Source organism: Tauraco erythrolophus, chromosome 23 (genome assembly GCF_009769465.1).
Source record: "Tauraco erythrolophus isolate bTauEry1 chromosome 23, bTauEry1.pri, whole genome shotgun sequence".
In the NCBI taxonomy this organism is placed as follows: Eukaryota; Metazoa; Chordata; class Aves; order Musophagiformes; family Musophagidae; genus Tauraco; species Tauraco erythrolophus.
In genome coordinates, this window is record NC_141487.1 from 1,041,586 (window position 1) to 1,055,313 (window position 13,728).

Below are 13,728 nucleotides of genomic sequence, written 5' to 3' on the forward strand. Positions count from 1 at the left end.
CTACGGCCTTCATCCCAAAGACCCCTGCCCACGACCACCAGGAGGCGTGCCGAGGAGGAGCCTGAGGCGGATCCTGAGGCGGGGGCTGTGGAAATGATCTCCAGGGAGAGACTGCCCTTTTTCGGGGGGGGGGTGATGAGTGTGTCTGTATAAATACAAGAAAACTGCTACGGCGGGGGTGCACGTCTGTGGTGGAGTGATCCCCTGTGTGCCCAGCGCTGCCATAAACACACCTACTGGGCAGCTTTCCCAGCTGTGGAGTCTGTTTCCGCACATCAGTTTTGGCGAGCCAGCCAGGAGACTCTGCTCAACTGTGGAACCGACTGCGGAGCAGACGCCCCTCGGTGCCCTGAGAACTTTCCTCAGAGGAGCCTCCTCTCCTCAGCCGATTACCCAGAGGCAGACAAGGACTTCCTGAGCCGCGGACACACGGGATGTTCGGGTAAGAATGGCCGGAGACGTCTGGCGCATGGGGCTGCTGGTAAAGCGCGCGGAGACGTCCGGCGTGCAGCATTGTCCCCGGGCAGGGCAGGGTGCCCTGCGGTAGGGAGGGCTCTGGGGAGTTTGCTGCCTTAGAGGATCAGAGACTGGTGAGCTGGAATGTGTGCCAGCAAGAACCAGAGACTGGGACCAGAGACTGGTGAGCTGGAATCTGTGCCAGCAAGAACCAGAGACTGGGACCAGGGACTGGTGAGCTGGAATCCAGATCCGGAGACTGGGCCAGCAAGAACCCGGGACTGGCAGGCCGCTAGCGATCTTGCGAGCAGATCGAGCAAACTCAGAGGCTGCCGCTACTTCCCTGAATGGCGAGGCGCCGTTTTGGCATTTCACTGGGGCGCCCGAACACTGAGTCTGACACAGAGGGGTGGGTGAGTAGCGCAACCTCCCAGTCATATGGCTTATGGAATATTGGCAGCTGCAGGAGGGGTAACAGCTGGATCGGTAATTGTCTGTTATCTGCTCTGTTATATGTTCTCTTGTTCCTGTCGTTCTGTGTTCTGTGTAAGTAACAAGAGAAGACATTTCGTTCCAGCCACACCTGGCCCTATACCCTGAAAAGGGTGAGAGGTGTCAGAGAGCAATGGGGACGATTTGAAATCTCTCTATACTGCTGTCTGTTGTAAAATCTGGTACCGTGTATTTCGTAAAGTTTATACCATTCAAAGTTTATATCATGTAACATCAGCGCATGTAATAAGGCCTTTTAATGTTTGTATAAGTTTGCTGGGCCAGCCCTGCAATGTGTGATTGTGTGATTAATCACGGAGTGAGTGTGTAAGCGAGTGAGACGCAGCCTGGCTGCGGAGCAAGTGTGCCGTTCTGATCCATGGTCCCGTGTTCTCCGTGAGGAGAGCGGCTGGAGGCGAGTGAAGCGTGTGATACCGTAAAAGCGTACGTGTGAGTGGGTGAGACGTGTAGTTGTGCACAAAGCGAGTGCAGAGTCTGAATCCGCGGTTCAGTTCTCCCACAAGGGAAACAGCCGGAGACGGACAAAGCGAGTGACAAACTAAAAATTGTATTATTATTCACATGAGCATCAGACAGAATATTAAGGTGCAGTTAAAAGGGAGAAATGGAGTAAAGGGAAAGTAAGTGAAATGGGGGGAGGGAAAAGTAAACCTTATGAAAAATCCCCTTTGGGATGTATATTAACACACTGGAAAGATATAGTGGGACAAGGAGGCACGGAGAATACAACGAAACTAATCAAATATTGTAACCAACGGTGGCTGCTTTATAAGCTAGAAAATGAAGCTAAACAGCCCAGTGAGGGTGGAACACTAAACTATGACACGCTTTTACAATTAATGTGTTGTTCCTAAGAAGGGAAGAGAAATGGGATGAAGTTAAATACGCAGATATGCTCTTTGTTCTCCGAAATAACCCTGAATGACAGAGAGATTGCGGACTAACACCTCCACGAGATCCTATAGTCCTCGCATTAGAAAAAGAAAACAAGAGGGAGAACAAAAATAAATTAAAAAGCTGCTGCTCAGCCTGCAGCATTGGACAAAGGTGTACTAGAAAAAGTAAAACCCGCCAGGGCTCTGAACAAGATCTAACTGATATTTTCAAGCCTCCCCCTCAGTCTCAGGAGCAAAATGAGGACTCAAACGAGACCCCTACTCCTCCAGACAGCCCGATATCCTCCCGCACTAAGAAAAAACGGCCGGCGGCAGCAGAGCAGCCAACAGCACCAATTCTGCAGGCACCCCTCCGGGAAGCAGTAGGGCCGGACAGTGGGACAATCAGGATTAAGGTACCATTTTCCTATAATGATTTAAGGGAATGGAAGACAGCTGCTCAGGAATATCGCAGCGATACAGTAAGCACCACCCAAAATCTTAGATTCATAATAAAGCAGCACAACCCTGATTGGAATGATAGGCAATTATTGCTAGAATGTTAACTGAGACAAAGAAACAATTAGTCATAAAAGCTGCCGAGGATCTTGCAAAAGATCACTATGAGGCTAGGGGAGGAACAAAAGGAAATGGAATTTTTACTAGATACGGTGGCAACATATTCTGTTTTAAATCAAGCCTTAATGCCTTTAGGAAATTATTACATTGTAGTAAAAGGAGCAACTGGCCAGAGTGAAAAGGCTTACTTTTTGAATTTTTAAAATATAAACCGGGTAAGCAAGTGGGCATTCATAAATTCTTGTATATGCCAAACTCCCCAAAAGCCCTTTTGGGAAGAGATCTATTAGAACAATTGGGAGCCACAATAAAATTCAAGAAAGGTGAAATTACTCTGGAGGTAAATGATCATCAGTATGTACAAATAATGAGCTTGCTTTTAGTTAATATTCCCACAGAAGGAAAATCGACACGGAAATCACTGACCGGGTGTAGCCAGGAGTTTGGGCAACTGATGTACCAGGATGTGCCACAAATGTCCAGCCAGTGGTAATAAATTTGAAAAGCGAACACAGAGCGGTAAGAATTAAACAATACCCACTAAAAAGGAAGATAGGGAAGGGATTCGTCCAATCATAGAAACAAAATAATAGAGGATCAATACCCTGTGGTTGCTAATCCATATACCCTGTTAACCACTCTGACTCCTGATCTGACTTGGTTTGCAGTTTTAGATTTAAAAGATGCCTTCTTTTGCCTCCCTCTCCATGAAGCCAGTCAGAAAATCTTTACTTTTGAATGGGAAAATCCCAAGAGTGGCCGAAAGACCCAGCTCACCTGGATGGTGTTGCCACAAGGTTTTAAGAACAGCCCTACGATTTTCAGAAACCAGCCAGCAAAAGACCTAGAGTCATGGGAACCACCACAAGAAGAAAGAAAAGTATTACAATATGTAGATGACTTCCTTACCGCGACAAAGACCAGAGAATCCTGTGTCATCTGGACTGTAAGTTCACTAAATTTTCTTGGGCTCCAGGGGTACCGGGTGTCTCAGAGAAAGGCACAAATAACATTGCGACAAGTTACATATCCTGGGTATGAAATCAGTGCCGGTCAGCGTTTCCTGGGTCAAGCTGGAAAGAAGCCAAATGCCAGATTCTCAACCACAGACTGTGAAAGAGCTACGAACTTTCTTAGGAATGATGGGGTGGTGTCGGCTCTGGATATACAACTATGGCTTGCTTGTTAAACCGCTGTATTCTTTAGTAACATCCAGCCAAAAATACCTCCAATGGCATATGGAGCATTCCACCAGCTGAAAAAGGCCCTGGTGTCAGCGCCAGCATTGGGACTTCCTGATGTAAGTAAACCATTTTTCTCAGAGAATAGCATTAGGGATACTGGCATGGGACCTGGGACCATGCAGACGAGCTGTGGCGTACTTTTCCAAACAACTGGATGTTGCGGCAAAAGGATGGCCCAGTTGCCTGAGGGCAGTGGCAGCAGTCATCCTGAATATTCAAGAAGCCCAGAAGTTTACCTTAAGCCAGAAAATGACTGTTTTCGTGTCCCACACGGTGTCCACAGTCCTTGAAGCAAAAGGGGGACATTGGCTCTCCCGCAGAGGTTCCTGAGGTATTGAGCCATCATGGCCGAACAGGATGATGTTGAAATTATAACTACTAACATTGTTAACCCAGCTTGATTTCTCAGTGGGAACACTGGAGAACGAGTGAATCGTGACTGTCTCGAAACAATTGAGGCGACGCACTCCAGCCGCGCTGACTCCAAAGATGCCCCCATGAAGGGGGTAGAACACCGGTTCACAGACGGAAGCAGTTATGTTATGAGTGGAATGCGACATTCGGGATACGCCGTCACCACTTCTGAAAAGGTAACAGAATCGGGACCATTACCAGCTGACACCTTGGCACAGAAAGCTGAAATCATAACCCTGACTCGAGCTCTAGAAAGAGCTGAAGGAAAAGCTATCAAGCATGCAGAGAGACTTTAAAACTTTAAAACTTTTAATGCAGTACAACTTCCTGAAAAAGTGGCAATTATGCACATCGGCACACCAGAAGGTGAGCACAGAATTGGAAAGAGGGAATGAACTGGTGGATAGAGAGGCAAAACAGGCTGCTAGAAAAGAGATACAGGTAGAAGGGGCACTAATCCCCAATGGATGCATATCTTTAGAAGGTAAGCCAGAATATACAAAAGATGACCATAAACTCATTACAGATCTAGAAGCATCATATAATGAGGATGGGTGGGCCATGACACCACACAAAAACTTACAGTTCCTTCTTATATGGTTTGGCCATTAGCCCGAGAAGAACACAAGAAAGGCCATTGTGGGGTGGAAGCATTATACAAATATCTTATCAAAAGTATAGTGGCTCAAAATCTGTATACCACTGTCAGACAAGTAACTCAGCAATGTGATCTCTGCCTCCAGACTAGTCCAAAGACCATTGCACAGCCAGAAATGGGCCAAATTGGGAAAGGGAATGCTCCAGGACAACATTGGCAAATTGATTTCTCGGAACCTCCTAGAAAAGGGGGGTATCAATATTTGCTTGTACTAACTGATACCTTTTCAGGCTGGCCAGAAACCTTTCCATGTAGAACAGCTAAAGCTCAAGAAATAACCAAAGCATTACTCCAAGAAATAATACCCAGGTTTGGAGTCCCAGCAGTAATATCCTCAGACAGAGGAACCACACTTCATCTCTAAGGTAGTGCAACAAATTAGTCACCATCTAGGAGTAGATTGGCAATTACATACTCCATATCGGCCACAATTGAGTGGCCAAGTAGAGAAAATGAATCATTTGATTAAACGACAAATTGTTAAATTGGGACAGGAAACTAATTTGGCTTGGCCCCAATCTCTGCCTCTGGCAATTTTATGAATACGAACCAAACCCAGAGCAAAAGCAGGGCTGAGCCCATTTCAGATTTTATATGGGCAGCCTTATGGAGTACAAAAGGGGGTGTCTTCACAAATTGGTGAAGAAATTATGACTTCCTATATGGTGGCATTAAGCAAACAACTCAGAGAAATTGAAAAACATGTATTTGGAACTCGGAGCAGAGGTCTAGATGGACCTGTACATAATATACAACCTGGAGATTTTGTATATGTCAAGTCTCTTGCAGGAAGAACTTTGGAACCACAGTGGGAAGGACCATTCCAAGTACTCCTCACCTCCTACACAGCAATCAAGATCAAGGAGCAGAATGCCTGGATTCATCACACCAGAGTAAAAAGTCCATAGATCTCCATGGAAGGTCACGCAAGTCCAACCAGGGAAATTACTTTTCTCACTGTCATAATTATAATTCAGGGGTGGGAAAGCACTTATAGCCAGAATGATACTGAGTGGCCTTGGCAGGTATGTTGGATCCATGGGGAAATACTCTGCTCGAGAAGGTTTAAATCTATCTACCGTGGTTATGTATGGAAATCAAGAATATTTAAAACAAGAATGGAGTAAGGATACAAAGGGAATTCACCAACTTCAGGGAAATGTAGGGGGAAAAAAAAAAAAAATCAAAGTAGGATGCCAAATTATTAATTGCCCCACCCATAAAAAGGCATCCCAAATTACTGAAATTACTATCTTAATTACTCCCACAAATAATGTGCTTCTAAAGAATTAGATTGTTGGCATAATTTCACACTAGTGCAAACCACTGAAGTGGTTTGTCTCTGGACCAATAGTGCTATTGGACTTTCATTTAAATTTAAAATAAACGCTGGGCCAGTTACAACAATGCCCGCTGCGATAGTTACACATCGTAAAGAGATATGTCTACCACACGACCTATGCCAGTACCTAAGCTAGAACCCAAAATTTATGAAATTGGTCCATGTGTAATAAGAAACACAGGACAGCAGCAAGTGTTATTCAACCCAGAATGGTCCCTCAAAAGGGTTGAGTTATCAATGCAGATTAATGTATCAGAAATCCAACCGTTGTGTTCTCCTTTCTTACAAACCTCTTACGAAGGATGGGCTACTTGGCTAAGAAAGAGGAAGGGTATTTCTCAAAGACAAAAACCAAGAGACCTGACGGGGCTATTAGGAACAGGGTTGGGAGTTCTGAGTACCACAGACTCAGAAGTAATAATGAACAAGCTGGCCGCTGTCACTAGAGATCTGTCGAAACTGCAATGGCCCTTACAATCCTCGTTATTGACTTTAGGAGCTCACCAGTGGTTGGCATCACGAATCTTACCAGATTGGGAACAAACAAACATAAGAGACCACAATATAACTGTAGATGTGATCGACGGGCTACAAGCCAATATCTCACTAGCCCTGAGTTGTGTTCAGGCCCAACTATGGATGCAATCAGATACTACAGTATCGCGCTATCAGATACGATAGTCTTTCTGCGCGCCTCGGTAGCACGGACGGTAAGTTCTGTGGCCGGGGGGTGGATTGAGGTGGAAAAAGCGAGTGTCGAGTGAGCTACCAGCCAGGCATCGCCCGGCGGGAGCCGGGATCTCCTGTGTCCCGGTGCCGGCAGTGCCTACGGGACTGCTGCTGCAGGGGGGCGGCCCGGGAACAGGGGCGGGAGATTTAAACTGCCCTGGGGAGCGCTGCGACCCGGAGCGGGCAAACAGGAGCGCGGTGCGGCAGGGTGAGGGGCGCGGCAGCTCGCGCGGGCAGAGCGTCGAGCCCGGTCGGGAGTCCCTGACTGACATGGTGGTCACTAGGCACAGAGCGAAGGCTGCCCCCAGCCCGGTGCCAGCCATGACTGACGCAGCCTGCCAGACGGACCCCCGCTGGGTGCACGCTGCCACCCAGGTGAGCTGCAGGACCTGTCCCCCAAGTGTATCGGCTCAGGTCGCCGCCGGGGAACTCACTTGTGGGAGCTGTGCCAGGGTGGAGGAACTCCTCCGCCTGGTGACAGAGCTCAGAGAGGAGGTGAACAGGCTGAGGGCCATCAGGGAGTGCGAGAGGGAGATTGACCAATGGACCAGCACCCTGTGCTCCCTCCCGCAGACCCAACAGGCTACCACAGCTTCTCAGACTGAGGAGCCCCCACCCTCTCCCCGCCTGGCCAGGAAGAAGAATCCAGGTGGGAATGAGCAATGGCAGCAGGTCCCTGCCCGGCGCGGCAAGCCTGCCCCCTCTGCTCCCACATCTACCTCCCAGGTTCCGTTGCACAACAGATATGAAGCTCTGCAAGTGGAACCAACCCCCAGGGAGGATGACGATACACACACGCTAGTATCCTTCCCTAGGACCACACATATCATCAAGACATCCTCAGTTAAGAAGAAAAGGCGGGTGATTGTTTTAGGAGACTCCCTTTTGAGGGGTGTGGAGGGCCAGATTTGTAGACCTGACCCTTTACACAGGGAGGTCTGCTCCCTTCCTGGGGCAACAATTAGGGATGTGATAAAAAAACTCCCGTCTATAGTCAGGCCCACCGATTACTACCCTCTTCTTATTTTCCAAGTTGGTATGGATGACTTTAGGAAAAGAAACATCCGGACTATTAAGAAAGATCTCAGGGTTTTGGGAAGAATGTTGAAGGGATTGGGGGCCCAAGTAATATTCTCTTCTATCATACCGACTCTGGGACATGACACGAGATGGAAAACAAAGGTCGAGGATTTAAATAATTGGCTACATAAGTGGTGTGAGGAACACAACCTAGGCTTCTTTAACCACGGGCTGACCTTAATGCCAGACCTTCTATCTAGGGATGGGGCGGGTTTGTCTCCACGGGGGGGAAAAGGCTGCTTGCTACAGAACTAGCTGGGATCATCAACAGGGCTTTAAACTAGATGTGAAGGGGGTGGGGGGCATTGTCAGACTTAGAGGATTAACAGCCGAGGACGGCCCTCCATTGTCTGATGAAAGGAGTGTAGACAGGTGCCTTCGGCCTGCTGCCTCAGTGATAGTAGGGGGTGATATGTGTAGTCAGGAGCTACACACAAGTTGCGTAGAGGTAAAAGAAAATCCCAAAAATAACAGCTCAGGAAATAAAGCTTCCCCCCCTAGGGGTGCAGTGGGGTCGAAAGCCCAACTTACGTGCTTCTGTACGAACGCACGCAGTATGGGCAATAAACAAGAGGAACTGGAAGCCCTTGTTATCTGGGGAAACTATGACATAGTTGCCATCACTGAAACATGGTGGGATGACTCGTATAACTGGAGCGCTACCATGGATGGCTACAAGCTCTTCAGGAGGGATAGGAGAGGTAGGAGGGGTGGTGGGGTTGCCCTTTATGTAAGGGAAGGTCTAAACTGCTTAGAGTTAAATGTTGGGGATGACCTAGTAGAATGTCTGTGGGTGAAAATCAAAGGGGGGCCTATGAAGGCGGATATTGTAGTGGGAATCTGCTACAGACCACCCTATCAGGACAGTGAGACTGATGAGCTATTCTTTAAACAACTGGGGAAGTCTCGCGCTCACCAGCCCTTGTCCTTGTGGGTGACTTTAACCTGCCTGATGTCTGTTGGTAGTATAACATGGCAGTCAGGAAACAGTCTAGGTGATTCCTGCAGAGTGTGGAGGACAACTTCCTATCACAACTGGTTAGTGAACCGACTGGAGAAGGTGCTCCCCTAGACCTGCTGTTTGTGAACAGAGAAGGTCTTGTGGGAGATGTGAAGGTTGGAGGACGCCTGGGGCATAGTGACCACGAGATAATAGAATTCTCAATTCTAGGGGAAGTTAGGAGGGGGAACACTAAAACGGCCAAGCTGGACTTTGGGCGAGCTGACTTTGGGCTGTTTAGAAGTCTGGTTAACAAAGTCCAATGGGAGACAGCTCTCAAGGGTAAGGGGGTGCAGGAGGGATGGTTACTATTCAAAAAGGAAATTCTGGAGGCACAGGAGCGAGCTGTCCCTGTGTGCCGGAAGTCGAGCCGCCGGGGTAGAAAACCAGCTTGGATGACAAAGGAGATTTAGGAACATCTCAAAAGAAAAAGGGATGTCTATAAGTCTTGGAAGAATGGGCAGGCATCCAGGAATCAACACAGGGAGGAAGTTAGGGCATGTAGGGAGATAATCAGGGGGGCAAAAGCCCAACTGGAACTTAGACTAGCCTGCTCCGTAAGGGACAACAAAAAGTCTTTCTATAAAGACATTAATAACAAAAGGAGGGCTAAAGATCACCTCCAGCCCCTACTGGACACAGGGGGTACGTTAGTCACTAGGGATGAGGACAAGGCTGAGGTCCTTAATGCCTTCTTTGCCTCAGTCTTTAATAATAAGGTCAGCAGTTCCCAGGTGAGCTGGCCTTCGGTGTCTGAGAGCAGGGAGGGAGAGCAGATCGAAGCTCCTGTGATCCAAGAGGAACGGGTCAAGGATCTGCTTCATCGGCTGGATGCCCACAAGTCTATGGGACCTGATGGTATCCACCCGAGAGCCCTGAGAGAGCTGGCGGATGTCATTGCCAAACCCCTCTCCATTATCTTTGGGCAGTCTTGGCTCACTGGGGAAGTTCCGCTGGACTGGAGGCTGGCGGGTGTTACCCCCATTTACAAAAAAGGGCGGAAGGAGGATCCGGGGAACTACAGGCCTGTCAGTCTGACCTCGGTGACGGGCAAAGTCATGGAACAGGTTATCTTGAGTGCTATTAATGAGCACATACAGGTTAACCGGGTGATCAGGCCCAGTCAACACGGGTTTATGAAAGGCAGGTCTTGCCAATCAAACCTGATCACCTTCTATGACAGGGTGACCCGCCTGGTTGACGAGGGAAGGGCTGTGGATGTAGTTTTCCTGGACCTCAGTAAAGCCTTTGATACAGTTTCTCATAGTGTTCTGGTTGAGAAACTGGTAACTGCTGGCCTGGATAGGCACACCCTCCTTTGGGTTAAAAACTGGCTGGATGGCCGGGCCCAAAGAGTGGTGGTAAATGGGGCTAAATCCGGCTGGAGGACGGTCACCAGTGGGGTTCCCCAGGGCTCAGTGCTGGGTCCAGTTCTGTTTAACATCTTTATCAATGACCTGGATGAGGGTATTGAATGTACCCTCAGTAAATTTGCGGATGACACCAAGCTGGGAGGCTGTGTCGATCTGCTCGAGGGTAGGGAGGCCCTTCAGAGGGATTTGAACAGACTGGATCGTTGGGCTGAGGCCAATGGCATGAGCTTTAATAAGGCCAAGTGCAGAGTCCTTCACTTGGGGTATAAAAACCCCAAGCATCGCTATAGGCTCGGGGAAGAGTGGCTGGAGAGCTGCCTGGCAGAGAAGGACCTGGGGGTGTTGGTTGACTACCGGCTTGATATGAGCCAGCAGTGTGCCCAGGTGGCCAAAAGGCCAATGGGATGCTGGCGTGTATCAAGAATAGTGTGACCAGCAGGAACTGGGAAGTGATCCTGCCCCTGTACTCGGCACTGGTGAGGCCGCACCTGGAATATTGTGCCCAGTTTTGGGCCCCTCGCTTTAAGAGAGATATTGAGCTCCTGGAGCGGGTCCAGAGAAGGGCGACTAAACTGGTCAGGGGGCTGGAAAATAAAACTTATGATGAGCGGCTGAGGGAGTTGGGGCTGTTTAGCCTGGAGAAGAGGAGGCTGAGGGGAGACCTGATTACAGCCTATAAATACTTGAGAAAAGATGTTGGGAAGGTGGGGGAAGGGCTCTTTACATTAGTGATGGGTGACAGAACAAGAGGAAATGGGAAATCAGGGGAGATCCAGGTTGGATGTTAGGAAGTATTTCTTCTCTGAAAGGGTTGTCAGCCACTGGAATAGGCTGCCCAGGGAGGTGGTTGAGTCCCCATCCCTGGATGTGTTTAAGAATAGGGTGGATGATCTACTTGGGGACATGGTTTAATGGGGATTAGGGATGGTTGGACTGGATGATCTCTAAGGTCTTTTCCAACCTAGAAATCTATGAATCTATGAATCACCTCTATTATAAGAGAAGAAGAAGGGATATTTCCCACTGAAATCTGAAAGGTAGTCTGGGATGGTGCCACAAGTAAAGAAAGAGAGCTTCAATCCTGGTGGAATATGGTAAATTTTACTTGTAACCCCACCACGCACACAGTTACAGCCTTTGTACTAACCATTTGTAATGTTCTAATAACTGTGATCCATCCCATCATAGCTTTAGGGATATACCATGACAGAACCCTGCTTTATCCTTTCGAACATAGAACATGGGCCCAAAGGGTAAGAGACAGATGACAAACAGTAGCCCTAAAATCCTGCATTGTGTGAGAACAACAAGGATTTCTAAGTGAAAGTAATACCCTATGAGCACAAGATATCTGTCTTGATACTGATCAAAAGGTGTGTCAGTTTGAAATTCGCCCTGATGTTGGCTCAAAGACCATCATAATACATGCAGGGAAAGGTTGTGCATGTCTACGAACAAAATGTAGCTCCATATTTGCAGGAGAAACGGAAGTAGGCACTAAAAATCATTCAAACTTCTGCATCTGTAATTTCACTCGAATCACGGGATGTGACTTCCACTATTCTGCTCCCGTCACATCCCATCATATTCTAAAATCAGACTATACATTGATCTACGAGTTAATACCCACACCTATAGGAACAAATCTAACTTTGACAAAGAAATTGCTACAGCATCCTGGTTTAATGCAAATACTGGGCAAATTAGAAAGAGCGGACAGAAAACTCTGGTGACAGTTCATTATGATGCAAACAAGATAAAGAAAATTGTAAAAAGAGAGTAGAGAAGGATGGAGAACATAAATGGTGGGAAGCACTTTTTGGATGGTCAGGATTTTTCAATCATCCAATACATCCTGTTATAATACTGTTAATAGCTACAGCTGCCTTGATGCTGTTACTAACACTGCTGTACGTATGGATTTGGTGTGTGTTTCGAAGGGTCTCTTCAATGCACAAAGCGTTATATCAATTGGGAAACTTAGGCAAGTAAAAGGATTTACTTGATTTAATAGAAAAGGGGGGACTGATACGGGGATAGGTATAGGAGTAGGCACAAGACTACACAAGACTATATTAGCTGTTATTTCTATGGGTAGGCATAAGAACAGGCATAAGACTCTGGGAAATACAGAGCTCTGGGAAATAGCTCTGTGAATTGCTAGAAGTTATCAAATACTCATCCCTGCTGTGAAACACTGACTACCCGAAAAGAAGGCCGGTGAGAGAGACAAAATAAATGATGGCAAGGTTGTAACTCGTGACCCATAGGGAGAAAAACAGACAAAGAGGAGAGATAAGGACTAACGAGAACTAACATTTGTCTTCGAGCAATAACAAGTAGGAGACAGCCAGGTGTCCACTCAAGGCCAGGGAAACGGTTTGGCTCTACAGGCCCAGCCAAAACAAGAGTTTTAGAGTTTTAGGGAAGAAGTGAAAACACACAGCGAGGAAGACCTACGGCCTTCATCCCAAAGACCCCTGCCCACGACCACCAGGAGGCGTGTCAAGGAGGAGCCTGAGGCGGATCCTGAGGCGGGGGCTATGGAAATGATCTCCTGGGAGAGACTGACCTTTTGGGGAGGGGGTGATGAGTGTGTCTGTATAAATACAAGAAAACTGCCACGGCGGGGGTGCACGTCTGTGGTGGAGCGATCCCCCGTGCACCCAGCGCTGCCATAAACACACCTACTGGGCAACTTTCCCAGTTGTGGAGTCTGTTTCCGCACTTCACTACAACACTGTAAGGAGGAGGAGGAGGAAGAAAAGGCTGCAGGTTTTTCACGCACACAGGTCCCCTGACACACGCAGAAGCACTTGGACGCAGCCTTTGGCATCTTCCCAGGACAGGAAAGCCAAACCCTCAGCACTAACCAAGAGAACCAGACGCCCAAGACAAAGCGCCTAAAGCCATGACCACAACCACCAGTGAACACCACCCTGACTACAGGTACAAACGGACCGTGAACTACCTGCGAAAACAGACTGCGGTACTGCTTCTTTGTCCTGACTGCTCCGGCTCTGAGCTGCAGAGATCGTTGGGACTCCGACTGCAGCGGCGCAGAGAGGTTGCACACCTGTACGTGGGGAAAAACCAACCCGCCTTTGAGCAGAGTAGGCCACCATCTCTGTGAAACTCGATCAAACGTAGGTATCGAGATCATCGCTGTCATCCAGTGAGTTGGTGTTCCAGCTCAGGGAAACGCGCTTGGATTTCTGAATTTAAGCCCACCAATCAAGCCTTTGCCAAAAAGACCGCTCCAGCTTCCGTCTGCCCCCCTGCCCCAAAAGGCACCAGATGGAACCCGTTTGCTGGATGGACATGGGGGTGGGGTTGGTTGAAACACTCGTTGCTGGTCTTATGTAGAGGTGGCATTTGTTTGTTTGTTACGCTCGGTCTGTTGTGCACCGTGTCTGGTTACTATCATTCCAACTATTGTTGATGCAGCTGTACACCACACCATGG